At 36.8% G+C, this 16,511-nt stretch overlaps 1 protein-coding gene across 13 annotated transcripts in view; it reads right to left on the minus strand.

Moving 5' to 3' along the window:
• Positions 1–16,511, minus strand: part of LOC143039374 (uncharacterized) — a 1,426,499-nt gene that overhangs the window by 678,589 nt on the left and 731,399 nt on the right. The gene's annotated exons all lie outside the window — the stretch shown is intronic.

Consider the following 16,511-nt stretch of genomic DNA (forward strand, 5'->3'; position numbering starts at 1 on the left):
TTCCACTTTACTCCCTTGTAAGGGAGAAAAAAGCCTTTGGTGTATGTATATACTTTCTTTCCTTTTTTTGTTTCAATTTAATATTTTCCTGATATATATATATATATATATATATATATATATATATATATATATATATATATATATATATATGTGTACTCACACACACATGAGTGGAAGGGCGGTGAGCTAAACACAGAGAACAGTTGGAGTTTTATTCACTGATGTTTCATCCTTACCAGGACATTCTCAAAGTACATACAGTCTCAGAAAATTAACAGCTTATATAATCCATCCTTGCCGTGTTTCTCTCCCTCTCCATACTCTCATCCATCCTCAACCCTTCTCATGTGACTCCGACCATGCCGATTCTCCCTCCGTTCTCAATTGTCCTTTTTACCTCCTTGATAATTACAGTACCTACTGCTCCTGCTAATTTTATAAATCCTTCCCTATGGTTGATGCAAGGGTGGGAAGTAATGTAGGCTGCCTCCACTATTTTTCTTTTCTTTTTCTCTAGACCTTTGTGGAGCACCTCTATCTTGTTCCAATCTGGAAGATGACCACATTGGTCTAAATGAACTACTAGCGAGTTGGAGGAGCTGTGAGCTCTGATGTCATATTGTGTTCATATGTCCGTAGCTCCACTGATCTTCCCGTCTCTCCATAATATCCTAACGGACAACCACCATGCCGATTCTCCCTCCGTTCTCAATTGTCCTTTTTACCTCCTTGATAATTACAGTACCTACTGCTCTTGCTAATTTTATAAATCCTTCCCTAAGGTTGATGCAAGGGTGGGAAGTAATGTAGGCTGCCTCCACTATTTTTCTTTTCTTTTTCTCCAGACCTTTGTGGAGCACCTCTATCTCGTTCCAATCTGGAAGATGACCACATTGGTCTAAATGAACTACTAGCGAGTTGGAGGTTCTGTGAGCTCTGATGTCATATTGTGTTCATATGTCCGTAGCTCCACTGATCTTCCCATCTCTCCATAATATCCTAACGGACAACCACCACATGGTATATTGTAGATCACGCCTTTCTCCATACCCTTTTCTGATTTATTTTTATTCTTGACAACCTCTCCTAATTTTGTACCCGTGGAGAAAGCAATGCTCACACACGCTTTTGTGAGAATATGCCCAAACTCCTCCGCATACTTAGAATTGGGGATGGACAAAAACCCAGCCCTGCCTTCTCCGGACCAGTCGTCCCTCTTTCTTCTCATTATTACCATTGCTTTCTTTCTCAATCTGTGCAGTAGTCCTTCCAGGTATCTGAGTTTAGTGAACACTTTGAAAATATACTTGATTTCATCCTCTAAAAATTCTTCACTACAAATACGGTACGCCCTTAAGAAAAATCCTATAACCTCTCCATTTATAATTTTGTTACTATGTGCTGAGTAGAAATGAATCACATCATCTTTATTGGTGCTTACTATCGTGTTTACTATCGAACACAACATGGATAACAGACTAGCTTTCTTGGATACGGTGATTTGGAGGAGAGGTACTAAGGTATCATTCTCGGTCTACAGAAAAAGCACCAATAAAGATGATGTGATTCATTTCTACTCAGCACATAGTAACAAAATTAAAAACGAAGTGGTTATAGGATTTTTCTTAAGGGTATACTGTATTTGTAGCGAAGAATTTTTAGAGGATGAAATCAAGTATATTTTCAAAGTGTTCACTAAACTCAGATACCCGGAAGGACTACTGCACAGATTGAGAAAGAAAGCAACGGTAATAATGAGAAGGAAGGACAACTGGTCCGGAGAAGGCAGGGCTGGGTTTTTGTCCATCCCCAACTCTAAGTATGCAGAGGAGTTGGGACATATTCTCACAAAAGCGTGTGTGAGCGTTGCTTTCTCCACGGGTACAAAATTAGGAGAGGTTGTCAAGAATAAAAATAAATCAGAAAAGGGTATGGAGAAAGGCGTGATCTACAATATACCATGTGGTGGTTGTACGTTAGGATATTATGGAGAGACGGGAAGATCAGTGGAGCTACGGACATATCAACACAAAATGACATCAGAGCTCACAGAACCTCCAACTCGCTAGTAGTTCATTTAGACCAATGTGGTCATCTTCTAGATTGGAACGAGATAGAGGTGCTCCACAAAGGTCTAGAGAAAAAGAAAAGAAAAATAGTGGAGGCAGCCTACATTACTTCCCACCCTTGCATCAACCATAGGGAAGGATTTATAAAATTAGCAGGAGCAGTAGGTACTGTAATTATCAAGGAGGTAAAAAGGACAATTGAGAACGGAGGGAGAATCAGCATGGTCGGAGTCACATGAGAAGGGTTGAGGACGGATGAGAATATGGAGAGGGAGAGGAACACGCAAGGATGGATTATATAAGCTGTTAATTTTCTGAGACTGTATGTACTTTGAGAATGTCCTGGTAAGGACAAAACGTCAGTGAATAAAACTCCAACTGTTCTTTGTGTTTAGCTCACCGCCCTTCCACTCATGTGTGTGTGTGTATATATATATATACAGTATATAGATAAGTGGGAGGGAGGGAGGAGGGTAGAGGGGAGTGGAAAATATAGGAAATGGAATGGGTGGGAGTGGTTTCTGTGCCTTTTTTGTTTTGGCTACCCCCCATGTAGGGGGAAAAACCCTTTGGTATATGCATGTATGTATATATATATATTTATATATATATATATATATATATATATATATATATATATATATACATGAGAGAAATTCACTAGTAACAGCGCCATCAATCCTATAGTTTTTATGACAGTCGGCCACCTGTAAGATCATATATATATATATATATATATATAAAAATCACAAAGAATCCACAGTTTGAATTAAAGAAAACTTTAGAAGACAGTGTACCTTCTATATTTTGGCTAATAGTTATAGCCCTCTTCAGGAGAGTACAGATTACAAGAATTTGCAGAGACATAAGTACAATTGAGATGTGAGTAGGAGAACACGCAGAGCTAAAACAGGACAATCCATCATGCAGGGTGGAGTCAGAGGTGAGGGGATGTGTGGGTGGAGGTGTGAGGTCAGGAGGGAAGCAGGCTGGAAGTGGGGTCAGGAGGGTAATAATTCTTAACCAAGCGGCTCACAGCTAGCCGTGAGATTATGTCCGGGGACCATTGACCTTTGGAGATGTACAAGTTCGGACATTCTTCAATTAAGGCTGATTCAACAATTTTTCTTCCAAAGCTACAGTTGGACTTAAACAAAAGTTTGGCCTTTTCCCAGTCAAGAATGTGATTTTTGGTACCAACATGTTGGAACACAGCAGAATTTTCCTGGGCATACCTAATGGATCTTTTGTGCTCCATCAACCTGGTGTTAAGATCCCTTCTGGTCTGACCAAGGTACACTAAATCACAATCTTGGAGACTCATTTACCTTTAATCTTTGATGAACATTAACAATTTGTTTGTGAACAGTGTTAGAGTAATGGTAGGCAACTGTGAGATGCTTGTTGGGAATTAATTTAAAAGAAGGACTGATGGAGTTACAATAGGGGATTTTTAAAACATCTTTGAAAGAGGGTTGTGTGGTGGGAACTGAATTTTTAAGGTGGCTGGCTCTAGCCTTGCTGAAGGCTTGATCCTAGAACCAGGACGGGTATGCCAAATTCAGAAGTTGCCTTTTGATGAGGTCAATCTCCCAGTCCAAGAATCTAGGACTACAAATCCTAAAAGCTCTCAAGAAAAGGCTGGAGGCAACACTCTTCTTGACTTTAGATGGTTGCTGAAAAAGTGGCGATACCTACCTGAATGGGTGGGTTTTCTATAAACTGTATAAACTGTAAAAAATAATTCTCCATCAATCCTTCTAATTGAAATATTTAGGAAAGGGATCTGATGACCTTTTTTCCATTCTGTTTCAAATTCAATGTTAGGGGATAAATGGTTCAACTTGTTCAGAAATACCTCGAACCCATCCCACCTATCATCCCACGCTGAGAAAATGTCATCAACATAACGGAACCAAATCATCTCAGGCGGTTTGATGGCGGGTAACAGAGTGCATTCAAAGTACTGCATATACAAGTTAGCCAAAACAGGAGATAAATTAGAACCCATGCTGCAACCCATGCTGAGAGCCATTTAGAAAGTTTACTCGTAAAGGAGCCTCGATTGGAAATAATGGGCCTCAAAGGAATATCTGCTTTATGAACCTTCAGAAGACCATAAAAGTAGGGGAGCTTGGGATTTGTGACCTTCAGATTATGTATTAGACTATTTAGTAGGTTTTGAGAAATTCTTAGCTAACAATAATTATGATAAAGATCTTACTTGCCTCCAAGCTCCCCTACTTTTATGGTCTCCGAAGGTTCATAAAGCAGATATTCCTTTGAGGCCCATTATTTCCAATTGAGGCTCCTGTACAAGTAAACTTTCTCAATGGCTCTCAGACCTTTTGTCACCTTTTGTTGGCCAATTTTCTCTCACATTAAAAACTCCTCAGATTTCATTTCCAAAATTAAGAATGTCAATATACAGGATGCCAAGTTACTCAGTCTTGACTTAACCTTTCTCTTTACTAACATTAATGTTGATGATGTTCGTTCATTTTTAGAAACCAGACTGCAACCGTTTCAGGACAATTTCCCCCCTTCCAGTCAACAAATCATTAATCTAGTTTGCTTTTGTGTTTCCTCCCATGTCTTTTCTTTCCAGGACCAATTCTTTAGACAGAAATTCGGTTGCAGCATGGGTTCTAATTTATCTCCTGTTTTGGCTAACTTGAACATGGAGTACTTTGAAGGAAAATTGGGTGAGAGACACAGTAGACAAAAATGCATTTTGGTTTATGGTGTAAATGAAAAACACAATGTACACAAATACCAAAGGGAGAAGGAAGAGAAAGAAATTGCGAAGGAGATTCTATAAGGGGTTCAAGAAGAAGGACAAAGTTTAGATACAAAAATCGATGATGTACACAGGGTGGGTACAAACTCAAAAGAAAAAAATCACAGACCAATGAGAATCAAACTAAGAACACAAATGATAGCAGATGTACTACCAAAAGTGGCAAAACTAGCAAACAGTGAAAAATACAAAAAAATTTGGATAAAAAAGGAAATGAATGCTGAGGAACTAGAGAAAGATAGGGAACTGAGAAGTGAGGCTAAGGAGAAAAACGAGAAAAGAATGGAGACGGAAAAAAACGAGTTTTTTGGAAAGTACTAGATCTGAGACTGAGAAAATGGTACATCAGAAAAATGGAAACTTGAACCAAAAAAAGATGAGGAAAAAAATTAAAATTAGCATTTACAAATATGGATGGTATGATATCAGGATTAAATGAACTGAATGACTACCTATCATAAGAGAAACCTGACATAATGGGAATTGCAGAGACAAAAATGAAAGGTCCTATACAATCAAGTATGGTGGGACAAGGATTATACAACATTTGGTCGAGAAATGGGACAGACAAACTGGGAGGAGGAATCATGGTATTGACTAGAAAGGACCTAAATGTGACAAAGGCAACAGAAGGAAAAGATAATATGGAATTAATCACAGTTAAAGTCGAAAAGAGCAGTATGAAAAGTAGAGGGTTTATAGTTGTTTATGTGCCACCAAAAACTAAGACCTGGACTGACAGCTAACACTCAAAATTACTAGAAGACACTAAGAACGAATTAATAGAGACACTGAAATATGGAGAAAATATAGTAATTATGGGTGACTTTAACGCAAAGGAAATAAATTGGGAAGAATTGACAATGGGAGGTGGAGATGAACTCTGGGGAAATATCCTACTGGATTACATATTGATGCAATGAATTAAAGAAAATACTAGATTTAGACAAAACGAAGAACCATCGAGACTAGATTTGATATTCACCTCTGAACCAGAAATAGTGGAAGAAATAAATTATAAAACACCAATTGGGAAGAGTGACCACATACTAATAGAGATCAAACTTAAGGAACAAAATGTGGTAAGAAGGAACGAGAAACATAGAGAAGGAAGATTGATGTACAACAAAATTTTGTAAAACTTAGAAATTTAAAAATGCCTGTTGGGAAAAATTTGCAAATGATGAAACAAAGACAGAAGAGAAATGGAACATTTTCAAAGAAATATATAAAGAGGGAACAGACAAATATGTGCCTAAGCAGAAACAGAAAAGGGAGTACATAAAGTGCTGGTATAATAAAAAGTGTAGCGATGCTAAAGATAGAAGAGACAAAGCTTGGAAAAGATGGAAAAGAGACAAAAAAAGAGACTAAATGGCAAACATACATTAAACTGAGAAATGAATACGTAGACATACGAAGAGAGGAAAAAAGAAACTATGAAAAAGATATAATAGCAAAATGCAAAGACCAACCTAACCTGTTCTACAGATATGTAAACAACAAACTAAAAGACAAACACGAAATAATAAAACTGCGTGAAGGAAATCAAGAATACACAGATGTAGAAATGGCTGAAGTAATGACCAGACACTTCTTTCTGCTTTTACAATTGAAAGCTCACAATTGTGGGATAATAGTCACCAGGAATGATCCCCTAAAATGGAAGAAATAATGGTGACACAGAAAGAAATAAGGGACCAAATAAAGAAACTCAATGTCAGAAAGTCACATGGGCCCGACGGAATAGCAAACTGGATATTAAAAGAATGCATAGATGAACTCACAGACAAAATACACAAGATAATTGACTTCTCACTCAAAGAGGAAAAGTACCATAAGACTGGAAAAATGCAAATATTGTACCAATATATAAGGGAGGAAATAAACAACATCCAACAAATTATAGACCAGTATCCCTTACAAGCACAATTGCAAAAATATGCAAAAGAGCTATTAAAGATAAATGTACTCAACACTTGGAAAAGAACAAAATATTAAACCCCAACCAATTTGGACTTAGAAGTGGAAGATCATGTACTACAAACTTAATATGCTTTTACTCAAGACATAATACATGAAAGAGATGGCTGGGCAGATTGTGCCTTCCTGGACCTACAAAAGGATTTCAACAAAGTACCTCACAAAAAACTACTAAGAAAAATTGAAACAATGGGTGGAATACAAGGAAAATTATTGGAATGGATAGAAGACTTCTTAAAAGGAAAAATATGAGTGATACTTGGAGAAGAGAATTCAAAATGGGTAGACATGATAACTGGAGTACCCCAAGGCTCTGTGTTGGCTCCAATAATGTTTGCTATTTATATAAACAACATGAATGAAGGAATTAAATGCTATATAAACTTCTTTGCAGACGATGCAAAACTATTGAAGAGAGTGAGTAACAAAGAAGACTGTTAATCTTTTCAAGAAGATCTGGACAAAGTTTGGAATTGGAGTAAAAAGAATGAAGTAAATTTCAACATTAAAAAATGTAGAATAATGGAATTTGGAAAAGGTAAATATAGAATATCTGGTAAATACAAAATTGGAACAAAAGTTACTAAAGTAAATTCAGAAAGAGATCTAGGAGTGATAATTTCATATGACATGACACCAGATAAACATGTAAACAAAATAGTTGGATAAACCTACCGTATTTTTCGGACTATAAGGAGCGGGCAAAATCCTTAAAATCGGCCAAAATCGGGTGGTGCGCCTTATCGTGAGGTGCGCCTTATGTGTGGCTTCAGTGCAAAAAAAAAAAAAATAAAATAAAAAAAAAAATGCCTCGGACAGTGACGTACTATTTTGACACGTTTCGTAGCTAGCCTGACGACGGCAACAGTGCACAGTCCTAGCAAAAGTTACAACCAAGTTATAACCAAGATGCATGTATCTTGACAAGAAAATTGCGAAAACTTCGACAGTTTTCGAGTCCATGCCACCGCATTCATTCACGCTATCATGGCTATGACATGATAGCGTCCAAAACACAGACAGCCATTTTGCATTGGTCTAGTCTCGCTCCACTCAGACTGTAGTCATTTTGGGTATTCTTTTAGTTTCGACCATGGGCGCAATATAGCAATAAAAAATTAATTATTGATTTTGTAAATTAAAATGTATCGACGTAATTGCAATTTTGTGGGCGGAAATGAAAATTAAAAAAATGCCTTCCTACTGTGGTAATTGTTGTTACGGGAATGGCATTGTTTACCTTGAGCTACGGCAATTTCCCGAAAGCTTGTTTAATTTTCGAATCGGGAATCTTTCCTGTAACTTCGTACCACACTATCGTAATTTTAATTGATATTATTAAACTCCCCTCCCTCTTTATTAATTATTTAAGCCTATGTTGTAATTTGATTAACAAATCGGGAACTTGAGAACTTACTTGAAGTATCAGTTGTCCCGTGGCTTCGAAACCGTTTTTTGAAGGCTCGTTAGAACTCCTGCCGAACAAGACTAACTTTCAGTCCCGGTACGTCAGACTAGCTTCAACCCTGGTACCAGTGACAAGCTTTAACCCTGTCACCAGAAGGACAATAAAACCTCGGCAAGGATCTACAGCCATCGAAGCCTCAAGCTTATATTCATTTCTAACGATTTGTTAGAGAACTCAAACAGGTAAGTTCCCTGACGTTCTGTTTTGTTCATTTAATTACGACATGGGTTTTTCTCTAACAAATCGAGAATTCCGATCAGTCTTATGATCCTATAGTTTTTGCTAACTAATCTGAATTCTCGGCTTTAGTTTTTTCATCTCGGAATTTGATAATTTTCTTAAAAATTAAATTTAACTTTAGTAGTCGATTTCGACTTAACTTTGTGTCGTAAGCCGCTATGTAAACATATTTCATTAAGGTTACGATAGTGTGTGTGTACGAGGTCCGGTTTCCTGTTCTTATACCGAGTTTGTTCGGTTTTTATTAATTTCCTCGTTTGAGGACCTTGTTAACTTTCGGGAAATTTTGCCGGCTTTGGTACCTTGTTTTTCTCGTGAACATTCGGAAATTTCCGAATAGTTCTCTATTCTTGGTGGCCTCTTTTGTTGTATTGTCGTGGTTTCTTTGATTTGTTGCCTTTATCCGGTTTAAGCTAGTATTTAAATCAAAATTATTTTACTTAATTTCTATCTTCGTTGTGCTTAGTCCATAAGACGGTTTTTTGGCACGACTATTATGCTCGTGTATTTGTAACGAATTGTTGGGTTGGCGTCGTTATGGCTAGCCGCGATGAGACATTGTCCGCTTCGGAAGTTTTGCAAAGACTCCGAAGACAGAGAGCTCATAAAAAGGGGCTTATCTCTAAGGACTTCAAGGCTCTTCAAGAGAATTCTGATTCTTTATCTATTTCCGTCCTTGGCGATGTGTTAATTCCGATTGATAATTTCTTCTCAAAAATTCAAGATCTGGACGAGGAAATTAACGCCTTGCTCCCCGAAGAAGAAAAGGAGACATCCAGGGCTTTCCGCCTGTCCGTTCTTCTTCAATTGTCTCCGTATAAAGAACGGAGACAAGATTTAAGGGGAGTTTTTGAATCTCTAAAGGGTGAAAAACTAAACAAGTCCACTGATAATTCTGTAAAACTTCCTCTTCCTCCTATTATTCTTCAACATTTCGAGAATAATTCTAGCAATCCTTTTGCTTATTTAAATTTTAAAAGGGGTTTTCTGAATGCTTTAGCTGGTATCCCCAATCTGACTAATCGTCAGAAGTTAATTTATTTGAAGGGATACCTCAGAGGGGAGGCTTTCCATTTAGTAGAGAACTTACCAGTGGATGATTCAAGTTTTGACTCTGCTTTCCTTCTTCTTGATGAATTATATTTCAACAAGGAAGAAATTCTTGATAAGGTGTTGATTTCCACTATCAATGCACCGGAGGTCTCACTCTTGGGAAACCTTGAAAGTTACATTAGGTCTGTAGATTCCAAGCTACAAGACCTTAAGGGAATTGGGGTAGATTTCACTAGGCCAGGAAGCGAGGGCCTCCTCCTAATAAGCAAATTAATTTTAATTAAATTGCCTAAATTTTTTCTTATTGAATTGTCTCGGGTGATTAATTCTAATTACCCCAATTTTAACCAAATCAAGGAAGTTTACCAGTCAGTTTTGGTTAGACTCAAAATGGGATCAGATGATCTTGGAGTCAAACCTAAAAGAAGCCTTACTACCAGCTCCCTTGCTTTCAAGGAAACTTCCTTGAGAAAACCAGTTGATTCCAGTAAGGGAGTTGATGGCTCCTTTAAGGCCAATTCTAATCCCATTAAGAAGTCTATTAGTAGATGTAAATTTTGCCCCGCTTCCGACCATGCTAGTTCGAAGTGTACTTCATATAAATCCCTTGAGCACAGGAAAGTTAGAGCATCTCAGTTAGGACTGTGCAATAGATGCCTAAATCATGGACATGGTTCTTTGGAATGCCCTGGGTTAAAGGCTGCTCTGCCTTACAAATGTTTTGTTTGTAACAAACCCGAGCACCATGGAGCCATGTGTCCTATGACTTATAAGACACCACTTTCTGAAGGGAAAGTGTTTAATTTTCATAATTCAACAGATTCCATTGTTCCTTTGGTCTCCCTTCCTATTAGCAGAGGAAAGAGAACTGCCCAATGTCTCTTTTTGTTGGACACTGGAGCACAGTTTTCTATCATTAATAAGGAATTTGTAGAGGACAAAGTTGGACCTTGTTTAAGTCCTATGGAAAAGTTAGTTTCTTCCTTTGGTTTACCTCTAATGAATAAAAGAGGTTTTAACTACACTGCTAACTTAAAACTCCCTTCAGGGATGAATTTGTTCAGTTCTTTGCCATTGAGGGATTCAACTTGTCCTTACAAATTCCCTCCTTATCTTCTATACTACTTAGTATGAATAATCACCAATTTTTTGTCTCGCCAAGTTTTCCAAAAGTGAAGGGAGACCAACTGAATGTTTTAGGGATCCTCGGAAACGATATTCTTCAAAACTTCTCAAACTTTTCAATAGAAAGTGTCCCCTTGTATGGTAGCCCGTCATGCAAGGTTATCAAACTTGCTAATGGTTACATTCCATACGGGACTGGGGCTCAATATATCCCTCCTAGTGAGAAGCCTTTCTACTTAAAGAGAATGATAAGGGGGATTCCTGAAATGCCCTCTAATGAAATCCAAGATGTTGATAATTTCAAATGCAAGGAGAGACCTTTGATGATAAAACCAGACTCTCACCTTGGAGTGGATTCTTATAATAGATTAGAGGAATATCATGGAGATTCACTTGTTTTCTATAATTCTTCTTTCAAGACCAATGGAGTTTCTCTAAAGAAAACTGAGAAAGGCACTTCCCTTACTCAGTCTTGTAAGGCTGTTAAATATTTTCCTCCCAAAAGGTTAGGCAAAGAAAGGTTTCTTGTCAACTTCTGTTTAGAACCTGTAAGTTCTCAATTTGATCCTTTGCAGGAAGTCTTTATTAATTCTAATGTTGAGTATGGTCTTGACAATTTCTATTCTTTAGAGTCCATTGGTATTAAAGAGGAACAGACCCTGGATATTGATAATTTACACATTGATGAATTTAAACAGTCCATTTCCTTCAAGAATGGACATTACTATGTGAAGATCCTGTGGAAAAAGGATTTGGTGGATCTTGTTCCCTCTAAGATATCTCTAGCTGTAGCTCAAAGGGTTTATGACAAACTTGAGCAAAAGGGGCTTAGAGAGGATTATGAAGCTGTGTTTGACCAGCAGGAGGCCTTGGGTATTATTGAGCCAGTAACTAAAAGAGTTCCTGGACAAATCTTTATACCCCATAGACATGTGTTGAAGGATGATCTTTCCACTTCTAGAATAAGGCCAGTTTTCAATTGTTCTCTCAAAGTAGGAAAAGCTCCTTCCTTAAATGAAGCTGCATTCCCAGGAGTTGATTTGATGAACAACCTTCTCTCTCTCTTGTTGTATTATTGAGCCAGTAACTAAAAGAGTTCCTGGACAAATCTTTATACCCCATAGACATGTGTTGAAGGATGATCTTTCCACTTCTAGAATAAGGCCAGTTTTCAATTGTTCTCTCAAAGTAGGAAAAGCTCCTTCCTTAAATGAAGCTGCATTCCCAGGAGTTGATTTGATGAACAACCTTCTCTCTCTCTTGTTGTATTTCAGGACCAATAATCATGTAATTTTGGCTGATGTTATGAGAGCCTTCTTGCAGATCTGTTTGAAGGATGAGACTGATCATAACAGATTCTGTTTTTTCAGGAGGATTAACGACCAGTATATACCCTTCAGGTATAATACAGTAAAACCCCGATTATCCGAAAGCAGATTATCCGAAAAACGGGATTATCCGAAATTGATTTGGATAATGTAATTAATTTTTTTTCTATACTAAAACGTTATAAAACATCAAAAATATAAAGATAAATAAAAGTAACTACATATGTACTATATTAACACATTTAAAATTGATAAGAACAGTTAAAATGAATACGTATTAATCGTACTACTTTGTTTATGTGTGTGTATGTGCGCTTGTGTGTATGTGTGTGTGTGTGTTTGTATGTATACACCTGCACGCGCGAGTGTGTGTATTTGTGTGAGCGTTTGTGTGTGTGCGTTTAAGTGTGTATTTACCTCGTTGTATTTTATGGGAAGGGGAGCTATGCTCGTGGTGTCCCGTCTTCATATCTCATTTTATCTAAACTATTTTTAAATTCATGTATTGTTTTTGCACATACCACTTTCTCATCTAACTTGTTCCAACTGTCTATTACTCTGTGAGGAAAGCTGTTCTTTTTCAAATCTCTTCTATAGCTGTCTTTTTTATTTTCTTTCCATGTCCTCTTGTATTTCTGTCATCCCATTTTATCAGATTCTCTCTATCAGTAATTTCTATGCCTTTCATGATTCTGTAAATAGCTATCAAATCTCCTCTCTCTCTTCTTTGCTCTAGTGTCTGTAGTTCAAGTTTTTCTAGTCTCTCTTCATATGATAGTTTTGAGTGTTGGTGCCAATTTTGTAATTGCTCTTTGTATTCTTTCAAGTTTTTTTATACATTTTTTTTGTACTTGGTGACCATATCGTTGCTGCATATTCCAATCTTGGTCTTATCAGGGTGTTTAGGATTTTCTTCACCATTTCTTCATCCAGGTATGTAAATGCAACTTTGATTGTTCTTATTAAATTATAAGTTTCTCCAAAAATCTTATTTATATGTTTCTCATGTGACATATTATTCATAACAATGACTCCCAGGTCCTTTTCATTTTCTACTTTTTTTATTCCTTCTTCTCCCAATTTATATGCTCCTGTTATTCTGTTTTTGCTTTTTCCAAATTCCATTATACTACACTTCTTTGTATTGAACTCCATCTCCCACTTCCTACTCCATTCCTGTACTTTATATAGATCTCTCTGTAGTGATTCACAATCTTCTTCTGTTTTCACTCTTTTTAGTAGTTTTGCATCATCTGCAAAGAAGCTCATATAACTTTCAATTCCTTCATCCATATCATTAATATATTTGCAAACATTATTGGGGCCAGTACTGTTCCCTGCGGAACACCGCTTATTACTTTATCCCATTTTGAGTGCTGGTCTATCACTACTCTCATTTTTCTTTCTTGCAAAAAGTCTTCCATCCAATTTAGCAGTTTGCCCTGTATTCCTCCTTCAGTTTCTAATTTCTTAAGCAACTTCTTATGTGGTACTTTGTCAAAAGCTTTCTTTAGGTCTAGAAATGCACAGTCCGCCCATCCATCTCTTTCTTGTATTATATCTATTAGCCTTGAATAGAAACATATTAAATTGGTGACGCATGATCGTCCTTGTCTGAATCCAAATTGCCTTGGATTTAACACTTTGTTTTTTTTTTCTAAATATTTTACCCATCTACTTTTGATAATTCTTTCACAAATTTCTGCTATTGTACTTGTTAGAGAGACTGGTCTATAGTTTGTAGGTTCTTCTTTATTTCCTCCTTTATATATAGGTACTATATTTGCTTTTTTCCAATCTTCTGGAACTTTTCCTTCTTTCAAGGAACTGTTTAGTATGCTATGTATTTTGTCTGCCAGTTCATTCCTGCATTCTTTCAGAATCCAGTTTGCTATTTTATCTGGTCCATGTGATTTTCTGACATCAAGATTACTCAAGTGTGTCAATATTTCATTCTTTGTTACTTCTATTTCTTCCATAGGGGGGACTTTCTCTTTCCATTCAATCTCTTCAGGTTGTATGTTCTCCCTTGTAAACACTGATTTAAAATGTTTGTTCATAATTTCCGCCATTTCCATTTCCTCAGTGTATTCAACTCCCCCTTGTCTTACTTTCTCCAAGTCTTGTTTGTTTTTCAGTTTATTGTTTACAAATCTGTAGAATAGTTTTGGTTGATCTTTACACTTTTCTATGACATCTTTTTCATATTTTCTCTTTTCCTCTCTGCACGTTTGTACATATTCATTTCTATAACCGGTATATATTTTCCATTTTTCAGGTCTGTCTTTTTTCCATCTGGTCCAGGCTTTGTCTCTTTTGTCTTTTAACTCCCTACAACTTTTGTTGTACCAGCATTTTACATATTCTTTTTCTTGTTTTTGTCTTGGGACATACTTTTCCACTCCTTTTTTGTAAGATTTTGTCAAAATATTCCATTTGTCTTCCACTGTTGTTTCTTCTTTGTATATTTCTTCCCAGTTTTCTTGTTGAAAGAATTCTCTTATTTTATCAAAGTTTGTTTTTTCATACATCATTCTTCCTTTTCTATATTGTTCATTTCTTTTCATATATTTTTCTTCATTAAGTTCCAGTTCAATCAATATGTGGTCACTTTTACTTATTGGTGTTTTATATTCAATCTTGTCCACTATTCTAGGTTCAGATGTAATTATTAAGTCTAGTCTCGACGGTTCTTCTTCATTTCTATACCTAGTGTTCTCCTGTATCCATTGTGTCATTGTATGGTCAGTAATCATCTCAAGTAGAGCGTTTCCCCATGAGCCGTCTCCACCCTTTACTGTCATTTCTTCCCAGCAGATTTCTTTGCAATTAAAGTCGCCCATCATAACTATTCTTCCTCCCTCTTCCATTATCTTGTTTAATGTTATCTTTGTGTCCTCTAACATACTTTTATGTTCACTCTCCTCCCATGAGGCTGTTTTCGGAGGCACATAATTTATCACAAATTTTCTGCTCTTCTTATCTCTGTCTTCCACTTCTATCATAATCATCTCTACTGTATTCTTTCCATATATGACACCTCTCACGTTTATATCCTTCTTAGTCAGGAACATAACTCCACCCCCTTGCTTTTTCTCTCTGTTTTTAATCCAATAATTATATGCATCATGTCCTACACTGTTGGGTGGTAGTGGGCCTTTTAATTTTGTTTCTACAATTCCCATTATGTCTGGTTCTTTTTCTTTCAAATAATCATTCAGCTCATTCAATCCTGTTATTAATCCATCTATATTTGTGTAAGACACTCTTAGTTTTCTGTCACTTCCATTGTGTTCTCTGTTTCCCTTTTGTTTTTCTCTTGTATGTCGAACTGCCTTAGTTTCATATTCACTACTCTCCAATAGAATCTCTCTTTTTCTGACTCCGTTCTGCTCTCGTTTTTTTTCTTAGCTTCAAGTCTTTTCTGCTTTTCTTCCTCTCTTTCCTCTTTATTCATTTCCCTTTTTATCCATACCTTTTTATATTGTTCACTTGTTGCTAGTTTCCCTGTTTTGGATAAGATATTCTCAGCCGTCGTTTGTGACCTGAATTTAGTCTTAATTGGTCTGGTCTTATCTGTACTATACTTTCCGAGCCTGAATTTTTCCTCAATTTCCTTCATAATTTCTGGTTCATCTTCCTGAACTAATTTTAGTAAACTGCTTACTTTTTCATTTTCCTCATTGGTTCTTGAGGTTCTATCTGGGTTATGTTTCTCTTCCATTCCTAATATAATTATACATTTCTTTTTATCAGCTAAGTCTCTTACTATATTCTCCTTCTGTCTCATCACTTTAATAACTGAGTCTTCAGTTTGTTCTCTCATTTGCTGTTTCATTATGTCAGTAAATGCAACTTTACTGTTTTCTTGAATTGTCTTCCATCCCTCTGTTTTCTTTATTATTCATCTTTAACTCTTCATTCTCCTTTTTTACTTCTTTTAACTGTCTTTTTAGGTCTTCTATTTCCTTAGTTATGTTTTTGTTCTCCTTCTTTAGTTCTTCCAATTTTTCAACTCTCTGTACAATGTTGTTAACATGACCGAACCTACGCTCCCAGTCCTCGATCATCTTATCGAACTTCTCTTCTAGTCTTGTCAGTCGGGGGTGGGGTGTGTGTGTGTGTGTGTGTGTGTGTGTTTGTGTCCCCCCCCCCCACCCTCTTTAAATCCCTGGAAAATATTCTCATCACTTTCTACTGTATTGCTCTTATCTATACTTCTAATCTTTACATTTTTATTAGACATTTCGTCATCACTCAGCTGGTCGGGGGGCCGTTTTTTGGTGTTTACATTTCGTTTGTCTGCCTGGGCCAAGTCTTCTCCTTCCTCATTTCCTTCCATTTCCCTCAGCAATCCCTCCCCTTCTCTTCTTTCTCACTACCCCATGAGCAATTTCCCCCACCCTGTAAATACAATAGGCACTTCCTTTGCTTTGGGATCC

This window comes from Oratosquilla oratoria, chromosome 26, assembly GCF_046742065.1.
Source record: "Oratosquilla oratoria isolate Oo_2021 chromosome 26, ASM4674206v1, whole genome shotgun sequence".
Taxonomy (NCBI): Eukaryota; Metazoa; Arthropoda; class Malacostraca; order Stomatopoda; family Squillidae; genus Oratosquilla; species Oratosquilla oratoria.